Source organism: Grammomys surdaster, unplaced genomic scaffold (assembly GCF_004785775.1).
Source record: "Grammomys surdaster isolate TR1022 unplaced genomic scaffold, NIH_TR_1.0 343, whole genome shotgun sequence".
In the NCBI taxonomy this organism is placed as follows: domain Eukaryota; kingdom Metazoa; phylum Chordata; class Mammalia; order Rodentia; family Muridae; genus Grammomys; species Grammomys surdaster.
In genome coordinates, this window is record NW_021604762.1 from 2,697,456 (window position 1) to 2,715,596 (window position 18,141).

At 45.0% G+C, this 18,141-nt stretch overlaps 1 pseudogene; it reads right to left on the bottom strand.

Annotated features, from left to right (window-relative positions):
• Positions 1 to 9,510: 9,510 nt before the first annotated feature.
• LOC114630714 lies at positions 9,511 to 18,141 on the bottom strand (annotated as a pseudogene).

Here is an 18,141-nt window from a genome sequence, read left to right on the forward strand (position 1 = left end):
CATGTTTTTGAGACCTTATCTCACTATGACCGCAAGCTTGCCTCTTACTTGTGACAATCCTTCTGGATCAGCCTCCTGGGTACTGAGGTTACAGGTGCATGGCGCCACGCCCAGCTTTGTTCTCTTTTTATTCTGTTTTTTTTTCTATTTTTCTATTGTTTTGTTGATTTCTTACCTTCTTCCTCCTCCAGTTTTGTTTGCTCTTCTACTTCTGTCTCTTAAAGTGGAAAATTAACCATTTGTTTTATACACATCTTCTTCCTAACATATTTAAAGCTATCCATTCCCCTTAGAGCACTGTCTTAAATGTCTCACACGAAGCTAAATACTCTGTGGGCTTTGTTTTCATCCAGTTTAAATTATTTTCCAATTTCCTGTTACCCCCTCTTTGACCCATTGCTTATTTAGAAGTGTCGTTTTAAACTTTCCAAATATTTGGGGGATTTTCCAGATGCTTTCTGGCTTTGGTTCCTAGTTTAATTCTGCTGTGGCCAGAGAACATACTTGGTGTTATTTAAATTCCTTTAAATGTGTTAGTTTTTTTTTTTAAGTCCTGAATATGGTCTATTTTGGTGATTGTTTCCATGTGCTCTTAAAAGAAAGTGAGTACCCTGCTGCTGGTGGTGGGGCAATGTTCTACAAGCATCCCTTAGATTAAAGGTGGCCTCTAGATCTTCTATGTCTCCAGGGACTTTTTTGACCACTTGCCGTATGTGTTGTTTCCAGAGGACCGTGGTGGTTGTTAAGTAAAAGGTGGAGTTTTTAGTCCCTTTAGTTACATCAGGCTTTCCTGCAGATGTCGTGACACTCTCTGGCTTTCGTGGACACTTGGGCAGGATCATCATCCTTTTTGGAGAACGATCCTACCGTCCCTGTTCCTGGCATCCTCTGTCACTAGAGATACACTTTCTTCTGAAATTTATTTTGCTTGATATTCATGTGAGTGCTCCAACCTACTTTCAAATGGCTTTACACAGTATTTTTTAAAATCAGTTTAGTTTGATCTATGTCTTTTTATTAAGATACAGAATGTAATTTTGTCTCTTAAAATAATCAGATCTGGGGCTCAGTGGATAAAGTGCCTGTTGCTGTTTAGCTCCTCAGCATTGATGTAAGGCGCCAGGTGTGGCTGGGTACATATGTAACCCCAGTGTTGGTGTGAAGTGGGGCAGACACAGGTAGATTCCAGGAATTCGCTGACCAGCCATTCTAGCCAATTAGGAAGCTAGCTCCAAGTTCAGTGAAGAGACCATGTCTCAGAAGGGGTAGGAAGCTAGCTCCAGGTTCAGTGAAGAGACCGTGTCTCAGAAGGGGTAGAGGAGGGAGCTACCTAACAAAATCCTCAAAGCTAGTCATGGGAAGCTTCCCTTCCAGTTGTTGGTCAGGTACACCAGAGTCTTCTAGGATAATACAGTCTATTGCTGTTGCCCTTGGTTGTTTCTCAGACCTCAAAAGTAAGACTCTACTGCTGACACCATACATTTCAGACACTGGACTTGGAAGGACCAACCAGGAATTCCCCAGAAGCTACCTACCTGAGGCCAAGTCTCACAGGACTGGGAGTAGCTACTCCAGCTTTCACACAACAGTGTCTAGAATGACAAGGTATTCTGAAAATGCCATCAGTGACATTTATATCTTGAGGTAACCACAGTTGTCTAATTGGACTTAGGCCCTTAGGTCCACTCGACCAGAAGTAATTTATTCTTGGTACTGTAAAACTAGCCAACTACCCATGGATATTAAGGCATGAACCCTGAAGAAGTACCTGTGACTGCCACTACTAGGGACAACATCAAACTAAATGGTGAGAAAATTAAAGTAATCCCACTAAAACCAGGGACTAGACAAGGCTGTCCACTCTCTCCCTACCTATTCCGTATACTACTCAAAGTTCTAGTCAGAGCAATTAGACAACAAAAGGAGGTCAGATTGGAAAGAAAGAAGTCAAAGTATTACTATTTGCAGATGATATGATAGTATATATGAGTGACCCCAAAACTTCCACCAGAGAACTCCTAAACCTGATAAACAACTTCAGCAAAGCGGCTGGATATAAAATTAACTCAAACAAATCAGTAGCCTTCCTCTACTCAGAGGATAAACTGGCTGAGAACTAAATTAGGGAAATAACGCCCTTCATAATAGTCACAAATATTATAAAATACCTTGGTGTGACTCTAACCAAGCTAGTGAAAGATCTGTATGACAAGAACTTCAAGTCTCTGAAGAAAGAAACTGAAGAAGACCTCAGAAGATGGAAAAATCTCCATGCTCATGGATCAGAAGGATTGACATGGTAAAAGTGGCCATCTAACTGTATTCTAAATGCTTAACCTTAAACCCACAGATAAGTAGCTCTCACCTCTCAACAAAGATTATTCTTTTTGCAGCAGATGGGGCTCCTTGCAGAAAGCCACAACTGGTCAACCTGTAAGTAAAAACTGACTGTGGGGTCATTAACCTTAACTGATACATCTACAACACAGACCCTATTCCCAAGGCATGATGAACATTTCAGAAGAGGAAGTGGAGACAGATTTTAAGAGCCAGAGGGTGAGGATGTCTGCTGTGAAATAATATCCTCTAAGTATGACAGGGTAGTGGGACTCATGAAATCTCAACAAATATTTTATTTGCTTAAATTAGATCTGCACATTGATAACACCATTTGATATGTCAAAGTGGACAAGGGAAATACACCACATGCATGTATGGATACATGCATGCTAACACACACACGTACCACAAAGACGCACAGACACATACACACTATAGACACACACCCACCACAGACACACCCATATCACAGAGAGAGACAGAGACAGAGAAAGACAGAGACAGAGACGACAGAAAGGGACACAGACAGAGAGATAGAGACAGACAGATACAGAGACAGGGAGAGATCTTGTGTTTCCAGGTGTGTAGAGGCCAGGGTTGATATTTCTATCACTCTCCACCTTTTTATTCAAAGTTATTTTCTTAGAATTTGATTCATAAGTTATTATGTTTACATCATTTCCACCCTATACCCTTTCCAGCTTGTTCCATGTCCCTTCACTCCTTTGAAATTCATGACCTCTTATTCTTCAATTGTGTGTGTGTGTGTGGTGTGTCTGTGGTGTGTGTGTGTGTATGTGTGCATGTGCACATGCATGTGTGTGGATATGTCTGTGGTATGTGTGTGTGTGTGTGTGTGTGTTTGTGTGTGTGCATGTGTGGTGTGTGTCTTATGATGTCAGAAGAGGGTATCAGATCTCTTGGAGCTAGAATTGCAGAGAGTTGTGAGTGTCCTGTTGTGGGTGATGGCAGCAAGCACTCTCGACCTCTGGGCCACGTCTACAGCCAGCGATAGCATGTTTTAACTGGCATTTGCATTCATCTGCTTGGGCTCTCATCACTGCCCCCAATACAGTGCCTTAAAAACCATCACTCAGTTTTCTTCATCCTGGAAGCTGGAAGTCCAGGGTTAAGATGTCAGCAGCCAGCATGTAATTGTTTCTCCTGAGACCCCTCTCCTTGGTTTGGAAATTTATCTTTAAGAATCTCACATAAGCTCATTTGCCTCCCAAAAGCCCTAAACACAGTCACATTCTGAGGCACTGGATCAGACCTACTCAACATATGGGTCTCAGCCCCCTAAATACAATGTATAACAGTAACAAAATTACAGTTATGAAGTAGCAGCAAAAATAATTTTATGGTTGGGATCACCACAGCTTGAGGAACTGTATTAAAGGGCCATAGCACAAAGAAGGTTCAGAACCCCTTGGGTAGATATTAGGGGTCCAGTATATAAACTTTGGAGGTTTGAAAGTCAGCCCATATGTCGTGATGACAGTTAATGTAACAGTAGAAGTGTTTGGGTTAAAAATCTGTACTTTTGGCTCCTGGTAGTAGTTTTCTATGTTCTGTTTTCTTTAGTTCATGTCTTTTTCCAGGTTGAATATCATTATTCTCCATTATTTATTTAATTTAAAATTTACTTTAGTGGTCGCACTGAGTCTTAGAACACCTTCAAAGGCCATACTTGGCTTCCACATCGTTCAGGCCGGGACTGTCTTATGTTTATCTTCACGTGTGCCTTAAGCCCTGAGACAGGGCGACTCTTTCAACCTCTCACAGCAATTTCAGATTCACCTCCATGTCTGCCATCTCTGTGTTCCTGTCTTCCTTTTGTTATTCCTGGCTTCTGCTTGCTATCATCCATTTCGTCCTGAGGAAGTTTTCATTATTTCTAAGCACACCAGTCTGTTGGTAGCAGACTCTTTCAGTTTTAATGTTTAACAGGAACAGTTTTCGTTGGACATTTGTGATGAAGGGTCCCGTCACATGGAGTGGAACTCTGGGTGGGCAGTCTCCAACCCTTCCCACGGCCCCTGTCAGACCTTTCCACATCTCGTTCTGTGATCCTCTGGCTTGCTTTCAAGTCTACAGAGTCCTGTCTTTTGGTCTCCATGTGTTGTGTGTTACTTTTTCTGTCTATTTTAAATTTTGTTTAAGATATTGATTTCAATACTTCAATATGATGTGCCTGATTCTCCCTCTTATTACCCGACTCCCTTTCCTTCTCATCCCCAGCACCTTGCTTTCTTCTTTCCTTTTTGCAGTTCTTAGATCGATAGATCTGTTGGTTTGGGTATCTGTTACTAAATTTTAGATTATTCATATATAAATAACACATACATAATAAAATATCATTAGTGTGTGAGTGTGATGTGTGGTGTGTATGTGGTGTATGTGTGTGTGGTGTGTAAATTTGTGTGTGTGTGTATGTGTGGTGGGTGTGTGGTGGTATGTGTGGTATGTGTGTGTTTGTGGTATGTAGTGTATGTGGTCTATGTGGTATATTTTATGTGATGTGTTTATGTGTGGTGGTGGTGATGGTGGTGGTGGTATGTGTGGTGTGTGTGTGTGTGTGTGTGTGTGTGTGTGTGTATCAGAGGACAACTTTGTGGAGTCTGTTCTCTCCTGTCACCTTAATGTTTGTTCCAGAGATCAAGCTCAAACTCTGAGGCTTGGGCAGCAGATCCTTACACACTGAGCTATCTCACTGCTCGCAGCCAGCATGCTCTAAGACGTTAGCTGTGCTGGTCTTTCTTGTCCCCTCCTAGCTCTACGCCTGGGTTCTTCTTCAGTGCTGTTCTCCATGCTTTTGGGTTTGGGTGGCTTCTCTGCCTTGGGTCATTGCTCCTCTGGTCTGTCTGCAGATGAGACTTCGATGTCAGAAGTCAGTCTCTTTCCATTTCTCATATTTCTACCTGTGGTGCTCCCCTCTGACCTGGGCTGCCCCAGACCCTGCTGTCCACACATTCTATCTCTTTTCTAGAGTTACCATCTGGAGCACACACATTGGCCTCTATTTTTGCTAAAAGTTTTAACACAGTATCTATGTTTATTTTAAATTTCTTATCTGATAGTTTCAATATCTGTATCATATTTAAGTTTAATTCTATTGATTGCTCTGTCTGTCTGCCTATCTATCTATCTCCATCTTTCTGTTGTCTATCTATCTATCTATCTATCTATCTATCTATCTATCTATCTATCATCTCTCTACTTATCTTTTTTTTTTTTTGCTTCATAGTGTGCTTTGTAACTGCATTGCTGTTTCTGAAAGCTGAACATCTTGTGCAGAACTCTGTGGATTGAAGTAAACACTGAGAATGGTCAGGCCTCCATCTTTTACTGGACCTTGATTGTGGAAGGTTGAACAGTGTCGTGAGGAGTCAAGATGCCTTTAGGCTTTGTTGTTGCTATGGTTACCCCCAGTGTACCATTGATTTAATTTTTCTCACATTGCTGCATGTTTGGGTAGCAGCTGATTGACCACAAGGTTTTTTCTTTTCTTTTTTCTTTCTTTCTTTTTTTTTTTTTTCGTTTTTCGAGACAGGGTTTCTCTGTGTAGCCTGGGCTGTCCTGGAACTCACTCTGTAGACCAGGCTAGCCTCGAACTCAGAAATCTGCCTGCCTCTGCCTCCCAAGTGCTGGGATTAAAGGCGTGTGCCACCACCACATGGCCCACAAGGTTTTTTCTGATGTCAGTTCTACCTCATCTTAAGGGCTGTCCTTTGGCTTACAGATCAAGAACAGTCTTTGTGTGGGTTTTTTTTTTTAACCCACTTTCTAAAATAGATTGCTACTACTCTCTGTTCAGTGGATTTCAGACGGGAGTTAGTGCTTGGGAAGAGAGACAGCCTGGTTACTGTGTTCTGGTTTCAGTCTTGAGCGGAGTTCTAGCCCTCCATGGAGTTATTTCTCTCCTTCATGTGCAATTCTCTGTCTGCACGTGCTTTCAATTCTCACTCAGGGATGGAGGATGTCTCTTTTTCCCATCTCCCAGATGCAGCAGGTGATCAACTATGCTCCAAAAATTTAGGGTGTGCTACCTTTCCCCATTGGTATATTTTCTCCAAAGGGATGGAGGAGGCTCTTTTCAGAACTGCTTCACCACTGCCCCTCTCTCCCAGACCTAAACTCCAAGAGAGGTTAGGGTGGGTCCATTCTTTCCTCTTAGTTCTTGTGAGCAGTAAAAGTGATTCATGGAAAAAGACAGCTGGGAGTCAAGGTGGGGTCCTCTACAAGAGCAGCCCATGCTCTTAACCATTGAGCCGACTCTTCAGATCCGCTTTTCATATAAAAAAAAAAAGGAGTCTGGGGGCTGGAGAGATGGATCAGCAGTTCAGACCCTGTTCAGTTGCCAGCACCTTCAAGACAGCTCATGAACATCTGTAACTCTAGTTTCCAGTGATCTGATACCCTCTTCTGGCATCCATAGGTACCAAGCATGCATTAAACACATGCACACATAACATACAGGCAGGGAAAATACCCATACACATAAAATAAAATAAATCTAAAAAATAAAATAAGGGGTTTTCTTTCAATGGCTACAGAACATTCCACTGTATGAGCATATTATTTATCCAGAAACATCACTTACGTAGACACCCGTTTGCATTGCCATTTAGGTTGTACTGGACTTGATACTAGTCACAGGAGGTTCTGAAAGCCATTCCCCTTGTGTACAGAGGCTATCTGTGACATAAATGTCTGCTCATAGACCTATACGTACTACGTACATACGTGTGTTTGTATTACGGTCACTGTCTCAGCAGGGGCTGCGCCCATTCAATCCCCTACAGTGCAGGAGAGTTACCTGTTCTTACACTTTTGTCAAAATAGAACGTTCTCCTTCCCTGATGTAATGAAGCAGAGACAGTAGTACCTCAGTGCGTTATCTTACTAAGAGTAAGGCGTTCTCACATAGGTTAAAGGAACACTTTTCACTTGCCTTTGGCTCTTCAGAAGTTAGAGGGGCCTGGGGTGTCTGTGCAGAGTTCGGGAAAGACTCTCCCCAGGGTTAGGCTCTGTCCTTTTGCCTTCTCTAGATTCAAACAAGGAGATTGGGTTTTCTGGAGAAGGGAGACTGTGCGTCTAAGGTATGGAGTGGGGAGGGGAGGAAGATTCACTTTTATTACATTAATAAAAAAAAGAAAATTATCAATTGAAGCAATGTCATTTTGAGTCACCTTGAAGGCTTGTCAGGGTGAAGTCCCCTGTTGTGCTCCTTCCCCCTGTATGGGTCGGTCTCTTAGTGACCAGAGGGATGAACATTTTTGGTTGAGGTGCCTGAGGTTTCAGGAACTAAGTTCAGGTACTTTTCTGGGCAATGTGAAGTATGGGTAACCTCATGGTCCACTCTGAGCCTCCTGGACAGGCCAGCTCAGAGTATATCTCTAGGGTATTGTGGAAGCTGAGTTAGTATTTCCCTGTAAGGGGCTGCTCCTAGCTGACTAGGGCACACTTCTATGGTGTGGGCTAGGCAAAGGATGGCTCCAGAGAATGCAGGGGACTCTCTGGTTTGAGTAGTGGGAGTTTTTATTTTATTTGTTCCATAAAGGATGTAATGGTCTGTGACTAAGGTGGCAGTGGAGGAGATAAGGGGCCAGCATTGGATCCCAGAGCTGAGGTAGATTGCCAGGGCAGGAAGTCATGGCCTGAGCATAAATCTGTGAGAAACAGTCCCGCTGCCTGGCACATGGGGGCTTGAACCAATTGAATTTTATTCTTCAGGGCCAGTTGGAGCCCCATTAATCTGTGATTTACAAAATAAACTCTAACTGCCCAGTTTGCAAAGCCATCTGACTAGCTCCTTGTCTCTTCCTGTCTTAAAATCCTAGTCCAGCTGGAGAGGCTGGAGGGGATGCAGGTGGCCCATGCTCAGTGTCTGCTTCCCTAATCCTGAGCCCTCACATCTCCCAAGGTATTGAGCTCCAAGCCCAATGGTGCCTGCACTTTGAGTATCTCTTCTATTCGAGGACCATATTACAACTGCTGGTTCTGATCAACAGAACCTCTGTATGCCCAAATCAATGATGGGCATAGAACATCTAGAAACTGCCTAGCAATTGTCCATACCAGTGTGTCTTAGCTTCTGAGAAGCTCTGTCCTTCAGGGTTGGACACTTCCAGAGGTGAAGAAGGAAGAGGATGGTGGCAGTTCTCAAGGGATGGAAACAACAGTTATGGATACTCTAGGTTACACTGTGAAGAGACACCATGACCATGGCTCTTATATAGAAACACTGAACTGAGACTTGCTTACAGTTTCAGAGGGCTAGTCTCTTTTCATCATGGCAAGGAGCATGGTGGCACACAGGAAGACAGTGTTAGAGAAGTACCCAACAGTTCTAAAGCCAGATCCCAATGCAGCAAGAAGAAACACTGGTCCTGGCTTGAAACTCAAAGCCCACTTTCAAGTGACACACTTCCTCTGATAAGTCCACACCCACTGCAACAAGGCCACACCTCCTAATCCTTTCAAATAGTACTACTCCCTGGTGACCAAGCATCCAAATCCAGGAGCATGCAGGGGGTCATTCTTTTTTTCTTTTATTTCAAAGTTTTATTCATATTATATTTTATTTGGTTAAAGTTTTATCAACAGAGTTTTTGTGGCCATGGAGACCAGAGGAGGGCCTCAAATCCTCTGAATCACCACTTACATGTGGTTAAAAACTCCCCTGTGTGTGCTTGTTACTTAAACAGAGTTCTTTGAGAGAGCAGTAATTGTTTTGCAGCTGAGTTCCCACAAACTGAGTCTTTAAAAAGAAAGTCTTCATTGTCTTTTCTTCTCTGATGAGAAATCACTCATGTTTGATTTCTCCTTTCCTCTGGTTATCTGTTCTGCTCAATCCAATGCAGACAGGTTTCTCCAGAGAAACTCATTTGGTCTGTGCTTGTGACAAGCACCTAAATTGAATCCCAGATTCCAAGTCATCCAACAAAAATTAAACAAGAACATCAACAGGGTAGATGTCAGGTAGAGTGTCCTACACTACAGTGCTGCCCTTCTCCCACTGACAATTTTAACTTTTTACAGGTGTTTTAAATCCTGAGTCGCCATGCTTCTTCCCAAGATTTACTGTAAATGATCCCACAATACCATTGACTAAACAGAAATCATTGGTAACAACACTGGTTGTTGGTAAAACAAGACAGGTGTAGGTCATAGCTGGCCAGCCCCTGAGATCATTTTAGGCTCCAAGAAGACACACTGTGCAGAAGTTGGGGACTGCAATATTTCAGGCACTAAGTGGGGGTGTGACTCCACCATTGACTTCCACTTGGAGGTCTTAAAGACCTCAGAAGCTAAAAGTGTAATGAAATCCAAGGACTGAGTCTTCAGCTTCTTTGTGCTGTGGAGTTCAGCCAAGATAAGAATGTGTGCAGCATTCTCCACAGACAGATTCCTGCAGAGGGCATCCTCACACAGGACCTTCAAGCCCTCCAGGCCATACTTGTCAGCAGCTGCCAACACACCAGTGGCCATAGAGTAGCTGTGGAGTTGTGGCACCTTCCCAGTGTAAATGAAGCACACCATCTCCTTGGAGACTTGGGGATTCAGATCATGGATCTCAACATAGATTTTTAGGCTCTCCTCCATTTGATGTTCAAGCATGGCTCTGAAGATCGAGCTGCTAGGATGGCCTTGTGAGCCTTGAATTCGTGGCCACCTACCAACAGGCAGCAGTCTGTGAACAGGAAATTCTTCCACAGTTCGCCTAGGTCATCTGTCAATAAATGCCTTGGTTCCTTGATTGTCGGTGTCATGTTCTGTCCAGACATCCTAAACAAGGATCCTACTTTGCTCAGCTGACAACAGATGGTGAACTTGTCTTCAGGGAGAGGCTAATTCCTATTGGTGAGGAGGAAATCTCGAAGAAGGAACTTTTTGAGTCCCCTGTGTTGGTATTGCAGAAAGCGTACAACCTTAGGGCTTTTCATACACTGATATTTCTCTCCTTGGGAATTTATGATCCAGAACTTGAACTTTGCCAAAACTGGGCTCTCTGGACAGCTGTGCAAAACCAAGAAAATTGACAGGTAATCTTTGCTTTTTTCATCAACCCCGTTTGGGTATACTCTCAAATACCATGCCACTTTGTCACTGGCCTCTAATGAGAACACTGGGCTTGTAATGTTTTCCCGAATTCCCCCCATGCAAAATGAAAAGTTGCTAATGGTCCACTTGTAACAGAATTTCTGAACACTGATCTGTGTGGAGCTTCCGGATCTCCTGACATTTCTCCTGGAGGTTGTTTGAAGGTTAAAGTTGATTTAGTCTATGAGATTTGAAGTCTCAGGTATTCTTCAGTATATGCTAGAATTCTGAATTAGCCTAATGCCAGTGAAGAAATGGACTTGCTAGTAAAATGAGAGGAAGCAGTCATAGACACCGCAGGGGTCATTCTTATTCAAACCGCCACACACAGCTAACTCCAGTTGTTTTCTATGACCTGGTGTTACTTTAAGCTCATAGAAGACCTTGTTCTTCATAGTTTTCCTTTCAGGTATGACTATGGCTTTCCTTATTTCAGAGAGGAAGAATTGAGGTCTTAGGATCACACAGGAGCTTCCCTGTGAGAGCCAGTCAGAGCACAAAAGGAAGAGAGCTGGGCTTTCTTAGCTGACAGTGTGCCTGATTCAGAAACACCACACACAGGTCTGAGCCTTTGTCCTACCCTGCTTTCAAGGGTGCTTTTGCCTGACCAGCTGGCCCCGGAAGCTCCAGCAGGGACACATGTTTGTACATGTGGCTGGCTCAGAGACTCCCCAGGAATATTTAGGATGAAGGGATTAGAGGCTGAATTCCAAATGCAGTGGCTAAAGGGCTCAGTAAAGGAGGATGGTCAGCAGAGAGTTGGAGGGAATTTCCCACAATCAACTTTGGCTTTTGGCAAAGATTCCTTTGAAAATGGAAGAGATTCTCTTGGGTGACTCAGGGGTTCAGCTTTCCCATGGTTCCTAGTGCCTGCACCAAGCATCTCACAGGTCAGTGTCTTGGATGATGGGACATTTCCAAGAGCCTTGTCTCTAGGCTGCTCCATTCTGTCCTTCTGTCTTATTCTCCTCATTGGTGAAGGAGGATACTGCACTCACAGAGAAGACCAGTGTGGTCGGAAAAAGGAGCCTGGCCAGCAGCCTTGGAGACTGAACTTGCTTGGTTCCTGGTCAGCAGCTCCTTCTGTCAGAGACTCTTTTCATTCCTTATAAAGCCAAAGCACTTGAACTTGTTTGTGAGAAGTGCTCCCTGTACCCGTAGCATGGTAAGAACCCAGCACACAGCCTTGTGGTGACTGCCACTCTGGCTCTGCCAGCGTCTGCATCCTGTGAAGCAACAGCCTGCAAAGAAATGCTCTGGCTCTGTGGCCCGTGCTGCCATCTGGAGGTCATGGTGAAGAAAATAAAAATAACCAAAGATGAAGAAAATTAAAGATATTGATCACACTACTAGACGTAGCATAATTATCTAGGCACAGACCTGACACTTGTCGTGATTCACCCTAGCTAATTGGTTAGATTCAGAACTTCACTAAACAAAGCGACAACACCTTTGTCACTTGGTCTTTATGACCCAGCCAGATAGAGATTTACCCCTTCTCTCTCAAGATAAAGCACAACAAAATCCAGGCATGTTAAATGCCTTCCTAGGACCACACTGCCAATAAAAGACAGAGCTACGATTGGACCCAAAGTTCATGCTTAGCTGTAGTGAGAATCTTGGTTTCTTTTAAATGACAGTTATGCTATGTGAATATGTTTTTGTTTTAATCTCAGGTGTGGGATGTGGGGCTGCTTCAGTTTGTCCACAGCAGTTAACTTTGATTGTCTCATGCTCTGGGTGTATCTGTGATAGCTGCAGATAGTTTAATTATGGGAACTCTGAAGACAGTATAAATGAGAGAGCACTGAGAGGGCCTGAGGCAGCTGCTCCCCTGCGCCCCCTGCTGCTCATTCCTGCTGTTGCATTTGCTGGATTCCTGGATATTCTGATGAGAAGACTGGGCTTGCCCTTAGGAACCTGATGCCCCTAACCAGCAGGAGGTAGTCTAAAGAGGTCTATGCCCCCTTTCCCCTCTAACCTTCTTTCCCTCTTACCTAGTGTTGGGGGATTGGAAGGGATTAGGGTGGAATAAGGGTTGGAAGGGAAGTAGAGAGAGGTATAAGAATCCAATAACATAGCTAAACAAACAAGCTAGCTCTTGTCCCTCCATATTATGGCTCTGGATCCCTCTACAGCAGTGGTTCTCAACCAGTGGGTCGCGGCCCCTTTGAATGATCCTTTCAAGGGTCATCTAAGACCATGGAAACATGGATATTTGCATCATGCTTCATAGTAGCAAGATCACAGTTACGAAGTGCCATCAAAAATAATTTTATGGTTGAGGGTTACCAGAACATAACTATATTAAAGGGTCACAGCATTAGGAAGGGTGAGACCCGCTGCTCTGCAGGCTCTGGGCTAAGGGAAGCATCTGGAAGGAAAGACAGGTGAGGCCAAAAAGGAAGACATGAGCAACTAAGATTTGTACTCCAGGAGGCATCCACGCTTGCCCTGGCTTCATGTTGTCCTCATTGCAGAGACCAGAGATGAATAGACACTGAGGGGAAGACCATAGCCCTGCTGTCCCCAATGCAATCCAAACGTGATCCAAAGACTCACATTCATAGCCCCACAACGGTGCAGGTTCAAGAGGCAAGCGAGGGATGAGCACACCAGCTCCAAGGCAGGTGATGATGGAGATGTCTGTGTTTGCAACTTTGTGCAGCATGCCTTTTCTATTTCTCCCAGTGCATTGACACATCATTTAAAACAGAAAAACATATGTACGCTGTCGCAAGAGAAATGACTCTTAGATGTTGCCTGGCTCATATTTGGGCCCTGGAAATGTATTGCCAGAAGGAAGAAATCCATTTCAGGGAAACTGAGGCAATAGAGAAGAAAGAGAGTATTACAAAGCCACATTTTAAAACATGAAGTCAGCACTGAAATTTAAGTCTCCAGACACCAGCCCTTTCTCTCGATGCTTTGCTGAGTGGTACCCAGAAGGACCTGTAACAGGGATGAAGGATTGATCACTGGGTCTGTTCCTCGATTCTTACACCTGTTCCCACCCCAGAGGCTTCCTGTTGGAGGTGAGATGTGATGGAGCTGGACATCTCCCCTCGCTGTGGATCCCACAGTGTCACGAAGACCAGATGAGGCCTTTTGACAACATGTAATTCTTATATTAACCTTAAGATGTATTATCTCCCTAAACATATACTTTAAAAGACTACCTTTTCCTTAAGAGGTTTTAGGGTCATGGCAAAAATTAAGCAGGAAGGTAGACTTCCTTCTGTTTTTTTGCCCCCACACCTCCCTCAACATCAGCATCTCCCACCAGAATGGTCCCTTTGATGCAACGGAAGTGCTAACATTGGTATCTCATCATCTCCCAGAGTCCACAGATTCTGTTGCAGGTCACCCTGGGCATTAAAGTCATGAGACAAGAGATTGTATCTTTTAGTGTCTGTTTACAGAGGAGAGCATCTGGGTACCAGAAGTTAAAATGAAGGCCACACATGAGGAGGTGGCAGGGATCCCAGCCTGGATCTTCAGGTTTTTATATCCAGCCTTGTGGCTTCCTGATGAGGGTCCGTCATGACAGGTACAGGCCAGCTTCCACCTGGGAGAGCCACAAAACTGTGGATTTGTGGGGTCCACAGATGCACCTACATTGGCTTTCTTTTGTAGTAAGTTGTTTCCTGTTAACTCACACTCACCCTGTAAGGGCTTTCTCACAGGGAGCATGGGCTGGCTGCTGGACAGAGTGATCAGACAGGTTGGTGCTGGAGACATTTCTAACAGTGACTGATTCAGACTCCCAATCTGATATCAGAACACTGACATGTATCGATTACCATTAAATCAGATCCCTGTACCATAGGAAGACATATCCAAACCTTCTCCTAGGCTGTCTGTCCCTCATCTCTAGGGATGAGGGAAGACTCACAGCATCATGTAGACATTCTTTCTTGCTCCTTTAGAGCATTTCTGGCTTCTTCTGGTCGAGCTCCGCCTCTGGTATGCTGTCCAACTATTCCAGTTTACAAGTGTTCAGCCCCTGTGTACTGGACTGTGGGCAGCCAGCCTAGACTTGTTTTCCTAAGTGTTTGTGTAGGCCAGTGGAAAGAGTGTAACTCTGTAGCAACCATCCGTGTTTTACCCTCTCAGCTCCTGGCTGTGTGCACAGCCCTGTTTCCTGAGCTGGTAATTGTGGTTTAAGGCCAGGAGGGGGGTTTAGGAACCAGAGAACATAACATAACTCCCATTGCATCACAGATGTGTTAGCAGCTGGCAGCCCTCATCCCCTAGTAAGATGCTCTTACTCCAAAGAACCTCCTATCTTTAAAAGTATGCCAGATGGGGCTGCCAGACAAAAGTTTGGGGGTCTCAAAGCTCAGTTCTCTCGTCCAGCAGCCTGATAAACAGCAATCAGTTTTGCTTCTGTTAGCGGCCTTACAACTCCATCCTTCTCAAAGCATATCTACAGCCCCTATTGGATTTCCTCTGCCGACACCAGGTGTCACTATCAGTCTTCCTGTAAGGCGCCTGACGACTTTCCCTCCTATAATACACTAGGCAGTGCTTCACTTGCCACAGCTAGCCCAGTGTGGGGCAATGATCTTCCCCTGGGGCACAGCAGTGACTTCAGGAGGGTGTCCAGGTTTCTCAGTACTACAGGTCTGTCACATGAGATTGGAGCAGGCCCAGGACAGTCTTTACAAAGTTCCCCAGTGAGTCTGTTTGGAGTGTCACTGCCCCCATAAGATAGCTGCCTAATGGTCTGTCTTTCCAGAGAGTGAAAGCGCGCGCGAGAGAGAGAGAAAGAAAGAGAGAGAGAGAGAAAGAGAGAGAGAGAGAGAGAGAGAGAGAGAGAGAGTGAGTCAGTGGGAGGACCGGAAGGGATGGAATAAAACCTTGCTCGTCAGTTAAGATTTTTAAAAAATTACTGCCCCAAATACTTTATAGGCAGAGGTACTGCTGGCTGGGTGTGGAAATACACACTCCAGATCCACAGCATTTCTTCTCAACTCAAAACCTGTTCTTCAGTGCCTGACTTTTAAATACTTGACTTCTATGTACCTTTGAACTTATCTCCTTTCCCCACTGGTACAATGTTCATCTTCACCACTAGATGGAGATAGCGAGACGCCACTAGGCTTAGTATAATAGCCATTGGCACAAGGGAGTCCCAGGTCCCATCTCCAATGAGTGTCTCCAGTATCCAGGAGGGAGCCTCCTGGGCTCCAACTTCAATCCGTTAAATAACTGCCTTTTATTTTTGGTTATTGTATGTGCATATGAATTAGCTCTCCCTCTTGAAGTTGTGGGCGTGACACAGCAGATATTTTCAAATGGCAGTACAGCTAGCTCTCACCTTTAGAAGGTTGATGCTGAATGTGATTTCATAACAGAAAGTGGCCACGCACCACCGGAAGCTATGGCGACTCTAGAATTAGTATCCTCAGTCGAAGCCAATTACCACTTCCTTCCTGGAGGGCTCTGATGGATTACTCCTGTACACACCTCTAGGGATAACCGCATGTGTCTATTGTTTTCCCATTGCAGACAATGGTATTTAGGATGAACTGAAGTCTTGGCACGCAATATCTGAGTCAATGACCTGGTTGTATGATTCTATTACACAGCTATATGGGGGTAGGGGTGGGCAGAAACGATGACATAGGTGAAATCCAGGCTTCCCTTATTGGACTTTGGCTTACTCTACCTGGTAAGAGCTCTGTATTAGACTTGAGGATCAAAGGAAGGCTTCAGGGGCCAAACTAATTGAAACTACTTAAAGCCAGGTTGAGGCATGACTTTAAGGGGCCCACTAGCAGCCCCTCAGTGTTCACATTGTGAGTTAATGCCCTTGATTTAGCCACAGACTGGACTAGTCTTCTGGCAGGTTCTTGCCTGCAGGGCGAGCCAGGGGCTGGACGGTAATTGGTAGAGATTGCCATTAGGTGTCACTGTCTCACCAGCACCTGTCCAGGGAACTCTTGGCTGATGACTGACTCCAGATAGGTGGAAGAGGCTGTTCATTTTTATGCTCATAAACATCGAAGGTAGCGACGCATCTGCTCCCATACTGTGGGGGGAGAGCACTGCCTGGCTTACTGCCCCAGGACAGTGTGAGTCTCGCTCGGGTCGGGCTATTGTAGCAGCGGGTCTTTTTCATGGTGATTTACTGCTGTCTCCTGTTCTGATTGCTGCTTAGGCTGTTAGGGACTTGCTCCCTAACACTGTCATATAGAGAAGACCTTAGAGGTCCTCGAGTCAGAGTCTTACTTTTTGGAGAAGAGGCCCAGACAGAGAAAGCTTTCCCCAGGACGTATAGCTGAATAGAGACAGAATGGACATGCGCCTTAGGCCAGGTGGTTCCAGCTTAAGGCTGTCTAAGCCACCATGTTCCTCGCTTTTCACTACGCTTCGTCAACTTTACCAGTCACAGAGCAATCATTGTATGCTATGTTCTTTGTAGCTGCATAGAGCTGGAAACATGTATAGACATAAGATACCATGGCATGTGATAGACCCAAACTGTGCGTGTGTCGGGGCAGTATAGCTTCGGGAGCAGGCCGTTTCCCTCTCTTTGAACAGGAGTGCTTTACCAAGAAAAGGACAGGGCATGCAAAGATTATGGGGGCAGTTCCACTGACAATCCACTATCAAATGGAAATGGGACATCCGTGTGTGATCAGGCCCAAGCAGGACCTGAGGGTATAAGGAAGTTACACGAGGTTGCCAGATGGGTGTGTTTTCTCCTCCTGTTAAGATGCCTTCTGCTCTAAGGCATGCACCTGCAGCCTCTTGGGGTGTGGTCTATGATTGGTTGACTGAGGAAGAGAAGACTAGGGCCTGCTTTGATGGTGATTCTGTGCATTATACAGGAACCACCTAGAAGTGGATAGCTGTTGCAACAGCATCTCTGGGACAACTCTGAGAGATGTTAGTGAAGGGAAATCTTTACAGTGGGCAGAACGTTAGGAGGGACATGGGGCTGTATATTTTGCTGTGGCAACTCGGATAATACCCAGGCGGGATCCTCATAGAGGCCACTGGACCCTTGCAGGCTCTGGAACCTTAGAAAGTAGAAGAGTTGAAGCGGCAACTGTGACCACCAGGGGGCAGTATTTCACCACCTTCTGCTTAATCCAGGGCCGCTCTCCCAACACTGAAGAAAGTTATGTCTTCTTAGGGAATCAGCGTGTTTGCAACAATGTTCTGGGTGCAGAAAATGGATAGGTATATCAGCCTGGATTGAAATCTACTTCCCAAAGGCGGTATCGTCCCTCTTGTCGCACCTTATACCCCAGCAGCTATGGAGTCAAGACTGCTGCAAAACCGAAGAAGTGTCCATGTATTCACCAACCTTGCCTGCATGCATGCAGTCCTTCTGTGACCCAGAGTTATTAGGAGTTGTTCTCTGAGGGCATTTTGTGGTTTCAGATCGAAGGATACAGAGTTCCATGTATGTCCCATATGCAGCCTGTGGGCTACACAAGTCTCAGGATGTCCAAACACATTTGCAGAGGATGATGGCGTGCCACAGCGTCCAAAGGATTGGCATCGCTGCCTGTGGTTAGAGACCCCAGTCTGTGCACGTCCAAGCCAGCCAAGCCTCCTCTGCCTTCTACTAGGCTGCAAAACTGGGCCCCATTACCCATTCAGCATTCGTCGTCTTCTGATGTGGCCAGACCCACACTGCCGCAGCCGCATGCCACTGCCGCACTGATTATTGACCAT